General features: G+C 40.8%; 1 long non-coding RNA gene across 1 annotated transcript; it reads left to right on the top strand.

The window, feature by feature from the left end:
• Positions 1-3797: 3797 nt before the first annotated feature.
• Positions 3798-5688, top strand: LOC127334014 (uncharacterized). The gene is made up of 2 exons (XR_007871845.2): positions 3798-4371; positions 4507-5688. It is a non-coding gene; the product is annotated as an uncharacterized lncRNA (long non-coding RNA).
• Positions 5689-14751: the final 9063 nt, after the last annotated feature.

Below are 14751 nucleotides of genomic sequence, written 5' to 3'. Positions count from 1 at the left end.
CCGCCAATCCCATCTCGGGGGTTTCAGGAGATCGCCTCCAGCACCCTGCCGGAGAGGGCAATCATCTCCCGGAGGACTCTTCATCACCATGATCGCCTCCGGATTGATGTGTGAGTAGTTCATCCTTGGACTATGGGTCCATAGCAGTAGCTAGATGGTTGTCTTCTCCTAATTGTGCTATCATGTAAGATCTTGTGAGCTGCCTATCATGATCAAGATCATCTATTTGTAATGCTACATGTTGTGTTTGTTGGGATCCGATGAATATGGAATACTATGTCAAGTTGATTATCAATCTATCATATATGTGTTGTTTATGTTCTTGCATGCTCTCCATTGCTAGTAGAGGCTCTGGCCAAGTTGATACTTGTAACTCCAAGAGGGAGTATTTATGCTCGATAGTGGGTTCATGCCTCCATTGAATCTGGGACAGTGATAGAAAGTTCTAAGGTTGTGGATGTGATGTTGCCACTAGGGATAAAACATCAATGCTTTGTCTAAGGATATTTGTGTTGATTACATTACGCACCATACTTAATGTAATTGTCTGTTGTTTGCAACTTAATACTGGAAGGGGTGCGGATGCTAACTCGAAGGTGGACTTTTTAGGCATAGATGCATGCTGGATAGCGGTCTATGTAGTTTGTCGTAATGCCCTGTTTAAATCTCATAGTAGTCATCGTGATATGTATGTGCATTGTTATGTCCTCTTTATTTGTCAATTGCCCAACTGTAATTCGTTCACCCAACATGCTATTTCTTATTGGAGAGACACCACTAGTGAACTGTGGACTGATACGTCTCCGACGTATCGATAATTTCTTATGTTCCATGCCAAATTATTGATGATACCTACATGTTTTATGCATACTTTATGTCATATTTATGTATTTTCCGGCACTAACCTATTAACGAGATGCCGAAGAGCCAGTTGCTGTTTTCTGCTGTTTTTGGTTTCAGAAATCCTAGTAAGGAAATATTCTTGGAATTGGACGAAATCAACGCCCAGGGGCCTATTTTCACACGAAGCTTCCAGAAGACCGAAGATGATATGTAGTGGGGCCACAAGGTGGCGACACACTAGGGCGGCGCGGCCTGGCCCTTGGCCGCGCCGGCCTGTTGTGTGGGGCCCTCGTGTGGCCCCCTGACCTATCTCATCCGCCTACTTATAGCCTTCGTCGCGAAACCCCCAGTACCGAGAGCCACGATACGGAAAACCTTCCAGAGACGCCGCCGCCGCCAATCCCATCTCGGGGGATTCAGGAGATCGCCTCCAGCACCCTGCCGGAGAGGGGAATCATCTCCCGGAGGACTCTTCACCGCCATGGTCGCCTCCGGAGTGATGAGTGAGTAGTTCACCCCTGGACTATGGGTCCATAGTAGTAGCTAGATGGTCGTCTTCTCCTAATTATGCTTCATTGTCGGGTCTTGTGAGCTGCCTAACATGATCAAGATCATCTATCTGTAATGCTATATGTTGTGTTTGTTGGGATCCGATGGATAGAGAATAGTATGTTATGTTGATTATCAATTTATATCTATGTGTTGTTTATGATCTTTCATGCTCTCCGTTATTAGTAGAGGCTCTGGCCAAGTTTTTACTCTTAACTCCAAGAGGGAGTATTTATGCTCGATAGTGGGTTCATGCCTCCATTAAATGCAGGACGATGTGAGAAAGTTCTAAGGTTGTGGATGTGCTGTTGCCACTAGGGATAAAACATCGATGCTATGTCCGAGGATGTAGTTATTGATTACATTACGCACCATACTTAATGCAATTGTCTGTTGTTTGCAACTTAATACTGGAAGGGGTTCGGATGATAACCTGAAGGTGGACTTTTTAGGCATAGATGCATACTGGATAGCGGTCTATGTACTTTGTCGTAATGCCCAATTAAATCTCACTATACTCATCATATCATGTATGTGCATGGTCATGCCCTCTCTATTTGTCAATTGCTCAACTGTAATTTGTTCACCCAACATGCTATTTATCTTATGGGAGAGACACCTCTAGTGAACTGTGGACCCCGGTCCATTCTTTACATCGAATACAATCTACTGCCATACTTGTTCTACTGTTTTCTGCAAACAATCATCATCCACACTATACATCTAATCCTTTGTTACAGCAAGCCGGTGAGATTGACAACCTCACTGTTACGTTGGGGCAAAGTACTTTGGTTGTGTTGTGCAGGTTCCACGTTGGCGCCGGAATCCCTGGTGTTGCGCCGCACTAAACTTCGCCGCCATCAACCTTCAACGTGCTTCTTGGCTCCTACTGGTTCGATAAACCTTGGTTTCTTACTGAGGAAAAATTTGCCGCTGTACGCATCACACCTTCCTCTTGGGGTTCCCAACGGTCGCGTGCTGTACTCGTATCAAGACTGTTTTCTGGCGCCGTTGCCGGGGAGATCAAGACACGCTGCAAGGGGAGTCTCCACAATCCAATCTCTTTACTTTGTTTTTATCTTGCTTTATTTTATTTACTTTCTTGTTTTCTGCATTATATCAAAACACAAAAAAAATTAGTTGCTAGCTTTACTTTATTTACTGTCTTGTTTGCACTTTATATCAAAAACACAAAAAAATTAGTTACTTGCATTTTACTTAGTTACTTGCATTTTACTTTTGTTACCATATCTAGCTCTGCACCTGTTACTTCTTCACCTGAGGAATTAGTCTTCACTTTTAAACAAGGGGATGAGAAGACTTTTAAAAATGCTTGGTCCAGAATTTTTACTTCTTATCGTAAAGCTGAACCTCAAATGACTCTAAGTTTGCTCCTTAGTAACTTTTATTTTGGTCTTATGATTCGCTATAGATATGCCTTGGATGTTGTAGTGGGAGGAGATTTCCTTCATTGCAACGGGGAACAAGCTTTTAACGCCATATAGAAGTTGGTTGCATCACATGATTCAGCTAATAACTTTGATTCAGCCCTTATTAGCATTTATAATAGATTAAACACTCTTGAGACAAGTGCATCTCGCTTGAATGAAAATTATAGATATGTTCGTAACCGTCTTGATCAAGTTTTAGTGAACTCTGAACCTTCATTATGGGATCCTACTATTAAAATTGTTATCGGTGATCAAACTCTTCATGCCAATTGTGATATTATGTCTGAATTTTGCCTTATGCCTAAGAGCATTCATGAATCTTTGACACTTTGGGGATTCGTTGAAGGGGGAGAAGAAATAACTCTTATTGATAACTCTGTTATAATTCCCAAGGGAATGGCTGCGGGTGTGCATACAACCATTTTTGGAAGAACAATATCCATTGATTATCTTGTTATTGAATGTGTAGGAACAGGACAAATCACACTCGGAAGATCCTTGCTGAAACTATTGGGAGCAGTCATAGATATGGGAGAAGGCACCCTAAGATTCACCTCTACACCGGGGGGTAGACATGTATTCCCTAAATCAAAGAGTAAGAAAAATAATAAGAAAGGTAAGGGTAAAGCCCAAGGTAATATTGATACACCACCTCTTGATAATACTTGATACACATTTTCTGCGCCTAGCTGAAAGGCGTTAAAGAAAAGCGCTTATGGGAGACAACCCATGTTTTTACTACAGTACCTTTATTTTATATTTGAGTCTTGGAAGTTGTTACTACTGTAGCAACCTCTCCTTATCTTATTGTGTTGCATAGTTGTGCCAAGTAAAGTCGTTGATAGTAAGGTTCATACTAGATTTGGATTACTGCGCAGAAACAAATTTCTTTGCTGTCACGAATCTCTACTAATAAAAGCCCCAGAGGGGCTGATCCGGACAATGAGGGCCTTACGATCGATTTATCGAACGGTGGGTATTACTCCCGTGTTTGACGGCACAACGTTGTCCGCTCACCAGTTAATCACCTTCCCCACCACTTATCCCATGGTCCCTGCCCAAGCCGAACCGTCTCCTGCTGCAAGACTCGCCCAAACCTCTAGATCGCCACGATTCACCCGTCCCGTGTCCACCACCTGCCATCCCGGCCCCTGCCCACATCGCCGCCTTCCCGTCGCCCGGGACGCGATTCTTCCGGCCGCCCTGCTACACAGCCGCCGTCTCCAGATCGGACCCCTCGCACGCTGCGGCCAGGCGCCGCCACCACCTCCCTGCGTGGTCCCGCAGTCCACACTCCTCCAAACAAGAAACTGCCGCCACCGCCGCTCGCCGGGGAGCCATGCACCATCATCACCGTCCCTCCGCCCGCCCGCTGATGCGCAGGCAGCCTCCGCCCATCCTCTGCTGGGATGCATTTGTTAATTGTGGTTTAATCTTGTTCATGGTGTGAGCAGCTTGCCTGACAGTACACCAAGAAGGATAAACCTGCAAAAGAAGAAGTCGTTAAAGTTACCCGGCCTTAAGGAAGGTTAGTCTGCCCCCTAATTTCAACCCTTCTTTTTCTTGTTTAATACGTAGTAGTATCTTGTAATATTGTAACGAATAATTAGAAAAATCTTTGATACTAACGGTAGTATTGTTTTGATCTTGAATATTGGTACAGGCTGAAGCAGTGAAAAGAAGGGTTTTATCTATTTCTTCTTCATGATTTATACTTGATTGTTGGACGCATCTCGCAGAGTTTATGAATCCACAATAGTAGGAGTTATTGTTTTGGGGAAACGGGAATATCTGCATCGTCTACATTGTGACCTGCAAGTGAGCTGCTAGCCTGATGTAACTGAAGCACGATTCAAGAGTAGCGTATCTAACCAGGTTTCAGTTTACTTTATTTTTCCAGGACGTACTGGTAGCTCGGTCTGCCTTGAGTAAGGCTACTCCGAGTATTATACCCTTTCCATTTGGCAAGTTAATACCATCATCGCAATACTGAAGTAGGTAACTACTGATAATCTGCAGCGAGTGTAATATACCAAACCGATATTGTAGATTCATTGTTTTGTCTTCTGTGCAATATTAAAGAAAGGTTAAATTTGCGATGATGGAATTAACTCACCTTCATATTTCCATGCAAATGCAAGTGGATCGTAAGAATTGCAGTAACTTGCACATCATCAACAATTTGTTTTTTTTTAATAATTTCGTAGTAGTTTACAGGAGGGAAGAACTCAATCGTCGCCCAAGTCATTTTCTCACAACATTTTTTTTTGTTTCCATACAACATGCAGGCTTAATATATTCTGGACTAATTATGTAAGCAATAACTGGTAATTTGAAGTTATCTCTTTCCACATGCTAGGCAAGAACGAATATTTACTTTGATTTAACATGTGTTAGGGATTCTAGAAACTGATAAGGCTATTGCTACGTGAACATCACTCAATGATGTTTGTAGAATCATTGTTCATCGCTCAGTGGCATATGCTCTGCTTGCCTCCGAATTATTAGAGAGGCATCGATGTGTTAGGATATTGAGTTGACAATCGCCAACGATGTCACGCTCAAAGGCGCATGAAGCTCAAGATTATCGGTTGGGACGAGAAACTAGAACCAAAACACAATAGCTAATCTATATTATAGCAATTGTTTGTGGCTTCTTTTACATCTGTCATTTGTTGAGAAATTAGCTATTTCAAGCATGTATTTGTTGTAATGCTATATGAATTTCAAAGGTCTATATCAAGAGTTGTTTTGTAAGTTTCAACATTTTGTAATGTACAATTATAACTTATTAGGGTACCATAACATGGCGAATAATAAGAGGTAGATATATTTTCTCCTGGTATATGAATAATAGGTTATGATGTTTTATAGACTCCTAACCTCTTTTAATTCACATAATTTCAAAAATATTGCAATGTGAAAATCACAATGATAAGGCTCCGAACTTTGATTTATGTAAAATGAAAATTGGACAGCTCAGCAACTATGATCAAAATGGTTGATAGTTTGTTTTTCCTATATAGGTTTTGATAATTTATTTTAGAAAATGCGTGCATTCACGTACATGATTACTAGTCTGGGCAAAATTATCTGTAGGTAACTCAGAAAATTATGCCAATTTACGTGAGTGATCCTCAGATATGTACGCAACTTTCATTCAATTTGAGCATTTTCATTTGAGCAAATCTGGTGCCTCAATAAAATTCGTCTTTACGAACTGTTCTGTTTTGACAGATTCTGCCTTTTATTTCGCATTACCCTTTTTGATATGCTTGATGGATTTTTCGATTCCATTAACTTTAAGTAGCTTTGTGCAATGTCCAGAAGTGTTAAGAATGATTATGTCACCTCTGAACATGTAAATTTTGATTGTGCACTAACCCTCTAATGAGTTGTTTTGAGTTTGGTGTGGAGGAAGTTTTCAAGGATCAAGAGAGGAGGATGATACAATATGATTAATGAGAGTGAAAGCTCTAAGCTTGGGGATGCCCCGGTGGTTCACCCCTGCATATTTTAAGAAGACTCAAGCGTCTAAGCTTGGGGATGCCCAAGGCATCCCCTTCTTCATCGACAACATTATCAGGTTCCTCTAGTGAAACTATATTTTTATTCCATCACATCTTATGTGCTTTGCTTGGAGTGTCGGTTTGTTTTTATTTTTGTTTTGTTTGAATAAAATGGATCCTAGCATTCTTTGTGTGGGAGAGAGACACGCTCCGCTGTTGCATATGGACAAATATGTCCTTAGGCTTTACTCATAGTATTCATGGCGAAGGTTGAATCTTCTTCGTTAAATTGTTATATGGTTGGAAACGGGAAATGCTACATGTAGTAATTGGTAAAATGTCTTGGATAAATTGATACTTGGCAATTGTTGTGCTCATGTTTAAGCTCTTGCATCATATACTTTGTACCTATTAATGAAGAAATACATAGAGCTTGCTAAAATTTGGTTTGCATAATTGGTCTCTCTAAAGTCTAGATAATTTTTAGTAAGGATTGAACAACAAGGAAGACGGTGTAGAGTCTTATAATGTTTACAATATGTCTTTTATGTGAGTTTTGTTGCACCGGTTCATCCTTGTGTTTGTTTCAAATAACCTTGCTAGCCTAAACCTTGTATCGAGAGGGAATACTTCTCATGCATCCAAATTCCTTGAGCCAACCACTATGCCATTTGTGTCCACCATGCCTACCTACTACATGGTATTTCTCCGCCATTCCAAAGTAAATTGCTTGAGTGCTACCTTTAAAATTTCTATCCTCTACCTTTGCAATATATAGCTCATGGGATAAATAGCCTAAAAACTATTGTGGTATTGAATATGTACTTATGCACTTTATCTCTTATTAAGTTGCTTGTTGTGCGATAACCATGTTCCTGGGGATGCCATCAACTACTCTTTGTTGAATATCATGTGAGTTGCTATGCATGTCCGTCTTGTCTGAAGTAAGGGAGATTTACCACTCATTTAATGGTTAGAGCATGCATAATGTTAGAGAAGAACATTGGGCCGCTAACTAAAGCCATGATTCATGGTGGAAGTTTCAGTTTTGGGCAAACATCCTCAATCTCATATGAGAACATTAATTGTTGCTAAATGCTTACGCATTGAAGAGGAGTCCATTATCTGTTGTCTATGTTGTCCCGGTATGGATGTCTAAGTTGAGAATAATCAAAAGCGAGAAATCCAATGCGAGCTTTCTCCTTAGACCTGTGTACAGGCGGCATAGAGGTACCCCTTTGTGACACTTGGTTAAAACATATGTATTGCGATGATAATCCCGGTAATCCGAGCTAATTAGGACAAGGTGCGGGCACTATTAGTATACTATGCATGAGGCTTGCAACTTGTAAGATATAATTTACATGATACATATGCTTTATTACTACCGTTGACAAAATTGTTTCTTGTTTTTAAAGCCAAAGCTCTAGCACAAATATAGCAATCAATGCTTCCCTCTGCGAAGGGCCTTTCTTTTACTTTTATGTTGAGTCAGTTCACCTATCTCTCTCCACCTCAAGAAGCAAACACTTGTGTGAATTGTGCATTGATTCCTACATACTTGCATATTGCACTTGTTATATTACTTTACATTGACAATATCCATGAGATATACATGTTACAAGTTGAAAGCAACCGCTGAAACTTCATCTTCCTTTGTGTTGCTTCAATACCTTTACTTTGATTTATTGCTTTATGAGTTAACTCTTATGCAAGACTTATTGATGCTTGTCTTGAAAGTACTATTCATGAAAAGTCTTTGCTTTATGATTCATTTATTTACTCATGTCATTTACCATTGCTTTGATCGTTGCATTCATTACATATGCTTACAATAGTATGATCGAGGTTATGATGGCATGTCACTCCAGAAATTATCTTTGTTATCGTTTACCTACTCGGGACGAGCAGGAACTAAGCTTGGGGATGCTGATACGTCTCCGATGTATCGATAATTTCTTATTTTCCATGCCACATTATTGATGATACCTACATGTTTTATGCATACTTTATGTCATATTTATGCATTTTCCGGCACTAACCTATTAACGAGATGCCGAAGAGCCGATTCTTTGTTTTCTGCTGTTTTTGGTTTCAGAAATCCTAGTAAGGAAATATTCTCGGAATTGGACGAAATCAACGCCCAGTGGCCTATTTTCACACGAAGCTTCCAGAAGACCGAAGATGATACGAAGTGGGGCCACGAGGTGGGGACACACTAGGGCGGCGCGGCCTGGCCCTTGGCCGCGCCGGCCTGCTGTGTGGGGCCCTCGTGTGGCCCCCTGACCTATCTCCTCCGCCTACTTATAGCCTTCGTCGCGAAACCCCCAGTACTGAGAGCCACGATACGGAAAACCTTCCAGAGACGCCACCGCCGCCAATCCCATCTCGGGGGATTCAGGAGATCGCCTCCGGCACCCTGCCGGAGAGGGGAATCATCTCCCGGAGGACTTTTCACCGCCATGGTCGCCTCCGGAGTGATGAGTGAGTAGTTCACCCCTGGACTATGGGTCCATAGCAGTAGCTAGATGGTCGTCTTCTCCTAATTATGCTTCATTGTCGGGTCTTGTGAGCTGCCTAACATGATCAAGATCATCTATCTGTAATGCTATATGTTGTGTTTGTTGGGATCCGATGGATAGAGAATACTATGTTATGTTGATTATCAATTTATATCTATGTGTTGTTTATGATCTTGCATGCTCTCCATTATTAGTAGGGGCTCTGGCCAAGTTTTTACTCTTAACTCCAAGAGGGAGTATTTATGCTCGATAGTGGGTTCATGCCTCCATTAAATCTGGGACAGTGACAAAAAGTTCTAAGGTTGTGGATGTGCTGTTGCCACTAGGGATAAAACATCGATGCTATGTCCGAGGATGTAGTTATTGATTACATTACGCACCATACTTAATGCAATTGTCTGTTGTTTGCAACTTAATACTGGAAGGGGTTTGGATGATAACCTGAAGGTTGACTTTTTAGGCATAGATGCATGCTGGATAGCGGTCTATGTACTTTGTCGTAATGCCCAATTAAATCTCACTATACTCATCATATCATGTATGTGCATGGTCATGCCCTCTCTATTTGTCAATTGCCCAACTGTAATTTGTTCACCCAACATGCTATTTATCTTATGGGAGAGACACCTCTAGTGAACTGTGGACCCCGGTCCATTCTTTTACATCGAATACAATCTACTGCCATACTTGTTCTACTGTTTTCTGCAAACAATTATCATCCACACTATACATCTAATCCTTTGTTACAACAAGCCGGTGAGATTGACAACCTCACTGTTATGTTGGGGCAAAGTACTTTGGTTGTATTGTGCAGGTTCCACGTTGGCGCCGGAATCGCTGGTGTTGCGCCGCACTAAACTTCGCTGCCATCAACCTTCAACGTGCTTCTTGGCTCATACTGGTTCGATAAACCTTGGTTTCTTACTGAGGGAAAACTTGCCGCTGTACGCATCACACCTTCCTCTTGGGGTTCCCAACGGTCGCGTGCTGTACGCGTATCATGGACTCCGGTCCATTCTTTTACATCTGAATACAATCTACTGCAAACATTGTTCTTTACTGTTCTTCGCAAATATCATCTTCCACATTATACATTTAATCCTTTCTTTACAGCAAGCTGGTGAGATTGACAACCTCACTGTTACGTTGGGGCAAAGTACTTTGATTGTGTTGTGCAGGTTCCACGTTGGCGCCGGAATCCCTGGTGTTGCGCCGCACTACACTCCTCCGCCAACAACCTTCACGTGATTCTTGACTCCTACTGGTTCGATAACCTTGGTTTCTTACTGAGGGAAAACTTGCTGCTGTACGCATCACACCTTCCTCTTGGGGTTCCCAACGGACGTGTGCTTCACGCGTATCAAGCTTTTTTTCTGGCGCCGTTGCCGGGGAGATCAAGACACGCTGCAAGGCGAGTCTTCCACTTCCAATCTCTTTACTTTGTTTTTGTGTTGCTTTACTTTATTTTATTTACTGCTTTGTTTGTTCATTATATCAAAAATACAAAAAAATTAGTTACTTGCTTTACTTTATTTACTATCTTGTTTGCGTTCTCTATATTAAAAACACACAAAAATTAGTTACTTGAATTTACTTTATTTAGTTTGCTTTATTTACTATTGCTAAAATGGGTACTCCTGAGAATACTAAGTTGTGTGACTTCACTAGCACAAATAATAATGATTTCCTATGCACACCTATTGCTCCACCTGCTACTACAGCAGAATTTTTTGAAATTAAACCTGCTTTATTAAATCTTGTTATGAGAGAGCAATTTTCTGGTGCTAGTTCTGATGATGCTGCTGCCCATCTTAATAATTTTGTTGAACTATGTGAAATGCAAAAGTATAAGCATGTAGATGGTGATATTATAAAATTAAAATTGTTTCCTTTCTCATTAAGAGGAAGAGCTAAAGATTGGTTGCTATCTTTGCCTAAACATAGTATTGATTCATGGACTAAATGTAAAAATCTGTTGAAGAAAAGCTTGGTAAAATTGATATTCTTACTTCTAAAGTTGATAGTCTTGCTGCCGATTGATAACCCACAAGTATAGGGCATCGCGTGTAGCCTTTTCGATAAGTAAGAGTGTCGAACCCAACGAGAAGCTAAAGATAGGATAAACATTCTCTCAAGTTCTATCAACCACTGATACAACTCTACGCACACTAAGCGTTTGCAATATCTAGGAAATAAAACTAGAGCGATAACGGGTATGAGAGGTGACTTTGCAGAACAATAAAATACACAGAATAAATGTTAGTATTGCAGCAATAAAACAAACTAAACTAACAGTACCATGAGTGTGGAAAGACGGTAGTAATAGTGGTGGCTTTGTCCAAGATCGATTAGTGAAGATCTTGGGTTCAATGTCTTCGATGCGGCTTTCTATGTAGGAGAGGCTAAATATACATGCTCTCCCTCCGGGATTACAAGTACTATATGATTGGCTTGCTAGCAAACATCCGTAAATACTAGCAAGCATTAAGGTTTCCCCAACCATAGCCTTAAGTAAATGGTCCTCTTACTCTCATACATGCAACTATCCGGGTCGCGTCGTTAGGTTTCTGTCACTCCGGCAAAACTTCCCCCTTCTAGTATACAAGTACTACCAACTATATGGTGCTTGATCCATGCGCGCACAAATATAATGGGCACCAAGGACGGTAACATATCAACATACAACTCTAATGAACCAAAGAGAAACAACCAATCAATCAAAGAACAAATAAACATGACATAGATCATAGGATTATAACTTATAGCATCAAACACCATGTTTACATAGGGCGTTACAGAGGTTTGTGAGAGGATGGACCACTGAATACAATGAGGAGTTGGTGATGGAGGTGGCGGTGAAGACGTTGGAGGGCTCAGCGAGGAGCGCCGGGAGGCGGAGGCGTGGGCGGCGGCGGCGGCGGCGCGGGGGACTACTTCCCCGCCGCCGGCATCATGGGCGAGCGCCGCCCCTTAGCCTTCTTCTTCCTTGAGTTGGTGCTGGTGTAGATGAGTGTTTCCCCCTCCTTGGCTGCTGCCAAGTAGGAGGATTTTCGTGACAATGTTTGGGGGCCTCCAAAAATAGGGTTTCCCATCAATATATAGTGTTGGAGATGCAATCTAGGCCATGGGATGGATGCCCCTTTGATCCAAAGGCTCTTGGGCACCTCTAGAACCTTCCTAGGACTCCCCTCTGTCCTTAATGAGCCTCACAACTCGTGGCTGGGCAGAAATATCCAGGTATGGAAAGAGTTTGTGTCAAATATGTCACCAACTTTCGGAGTCCTGAGACTGCACGAACCTCCGCAGTAATTCTGCTCTGCCGGATGCATCCGTTCTCCATTCTGGACGAATAAGATATCCAAATTGTTTGGTTTGAAATTCTCTACAACTTTATAGTTTACGACTTTTCCATTGGACGTCGTTTTAATGGAGTTTCAAAGCGATCTTTGAGAAGTGTTCAGCGGGACAGATTTCGGGAAATTCCAGATTTCACCATAATGAGCTATTTTCTTCCATATTTGCCTATTTCCTGCACAACAAAGTTGAAACCAAGAACTTGTGCACTTTTGCAACTATTAATAGGTTAGTCCCTTAAAACATATAGTAATTGGTGTAAAACAAGCATGGAACATAAAAAATTATAGATACGTTTGCGACGTATCAACATCCCCAAGCTTAACTCCTGCTCGTCCTCGAGTAGGTAAGTGATAAAAAGAATAATTTTTGAGGTGACATGCAGCTTCAAAGTTCAAAGGATGACTAGATACAAATAATTTAAGAACAATTAATAACACATTCATGATTCAATCAAAAATAATTTTGGGACCATGCACATAGAACTAAGAATGACAACTATGCTCTCATAAGACGGTACATATAACTTAGAAGATGAAGACTCAACATAAAAGTAAAGAATGGCCCTTCGTAGAGGGAAGCAGAGATTAAACATGTGCTAGAGCTTTTTATTTTGAAAACATAGAGATATAAAATTTTAAGAGAGGCAATTGTGTCAACGGTAGCAATAAGTAATATAGGTTATGTATAAAAACTTCCTATAAGTTGCAAGCCTCATGCATCGAATACTAATAGTGCCCGCACCTTGTACTAATTAGTTCGGATTTCCATGGATTATCATCGCATTACATATGTTTCAACCAAGTTTCACAAAGGGGTACCTCCATACCACCTGTACAAAGGTCTAAGGAGAAAGTTCGCACTGGATTTCTCGCTTTTGATTATTCTCAACTTAGACATCCATACCGGGACACCATGGACAACAGACAAATGGACTCCTCTTTAAGCTTAAAGCTTTCAACACCATATAATATTCTCATAAGAGATTTGAGGATTAATGTCCAAACTGAAACTTCCACCATGATACATGGCTTTGGTTGGCGGCCCAATGTTCTTCTCTAACAATATGTATACTCAAACCATTTAATCATGAGAAATCTCCCTTACTTCAGACAAGACGAACATGCATAGCAACTCACATGATATTCAACAAAGGTGTAACAGGTTGATGGCATCCCCAGAAACATGGTTACCGCTCAACAAGCAACTTATAAGAACTAAGATACATAAGAGACATATTCATTACCACAATAGTTTTTAGGCTACTTTCCCATGAGCTATGTATTGCAAAAACAAGGAATTATTTTGAAGATTTTAAAGGTAGCACATATAAATTTACTTGGAGTGGCGGTGAAATACCACATATAGGTAGGTATGGTGGACACTTTTGGCATATTTATGTTTTTGGTGGTTGGATGCACGAGTAGAGAACATACTCAGTACAGAATGAAGGCTAGAAAAAAGAAAGATATCGACCAACTATGAGAGCAATAATGGTCATAATCATGCATAACGACAAAACTTATTAATTAAAGCATATGGTGATATTAAAAGTCTAAATTAAATGATAAATTCAACCCAATTGAAACATCAGAGGAGATCTTCCATTTGCATCACTATTAATATGAAACCTTTTTACTCGTACCCAACACCAATCAACTTATTTGAAACAACTCTCATTTATAATATTCATTAAAAATTAGAGAGCTAATCATATATAACTGAAGCATACTAACAAGCTCTGAACAAAATAGGAGTGAAAAACCAGAGCTAAACGCAGTACTAGCAAAAATAAAATGCTCGTTGAACAATAAGAGTGAAACTAGAAACAGGTTCGTCGGCGGTTTGGATCTACAGTTCACTTTCACCCTTCTTCTTCTCTCAAGGAATTCTTTTTGGTGGTCACTTTCTCTTCGGCCTCTTTTGTTCTCTCTGAAGAAACGGTGGGAATTGCTTTGCAATGTTGCATTGGTGGTGATCGCTTGGGTTTCAGGGTTTGTCAAACGAGTGATCGTCATTTTCGGTTCTCAGTTGCATCTAATAAGGTGGGGCATTTCATATATGGGCTTCAAGATAAGGTTTGGCCAGATTTTGTCTGCCATTTTTCCCTTTATCATGGCGTTCAATCTCATGTTAAGGGTTTTATGATGCCCGCATCTGAGGCGTGGTCTTCTCATGATCATAATGTTGAGGTGGCACAACGTAGTCCCTTCAAGCTGAACCCATCTCTTAATGTTTTGTCCAATAGTGCTGCCAAAGATCTTGGATCCTCTGATCATGAACTGGCTAAATTTGGGTTGTCTTATCGTCCTAAACATATTGTTGATGGATCTGTCAAGGAAGGGTCTACACATGTTGGATCTACCTCTATTTCTTTTGGACAATTTTGCTTTGACATCCCTCTAGATCAGGGAAAGGGTTCATCATCGAATTGGGAGTCATCATGCTTGATAAAATTACCCAAATTCTTTGGTCAACGTGACAGGAGTTCGAAGATTCAAAATTCATCTGAGGCAGTTCCGC

Source organism: Lolium perenne, chromosome 5, assembly GCF_019359855.2.
Source record: "Lolium perenne isolate Kyuss_39 chromosome 5, Kyuss_2.0, whole genome shotgun sequence".
NCBI lineage: Eukaryota > Viridiplantae > Streptophyta > Magnoliopsida > Poales > Poaceae > Lolium > Lolium perenne.
The sequence above is the reverse complement of the archived record's forward strand: the minus strand, read 5'-3'. Positions and strand labels throughout refer to the sequence as shown.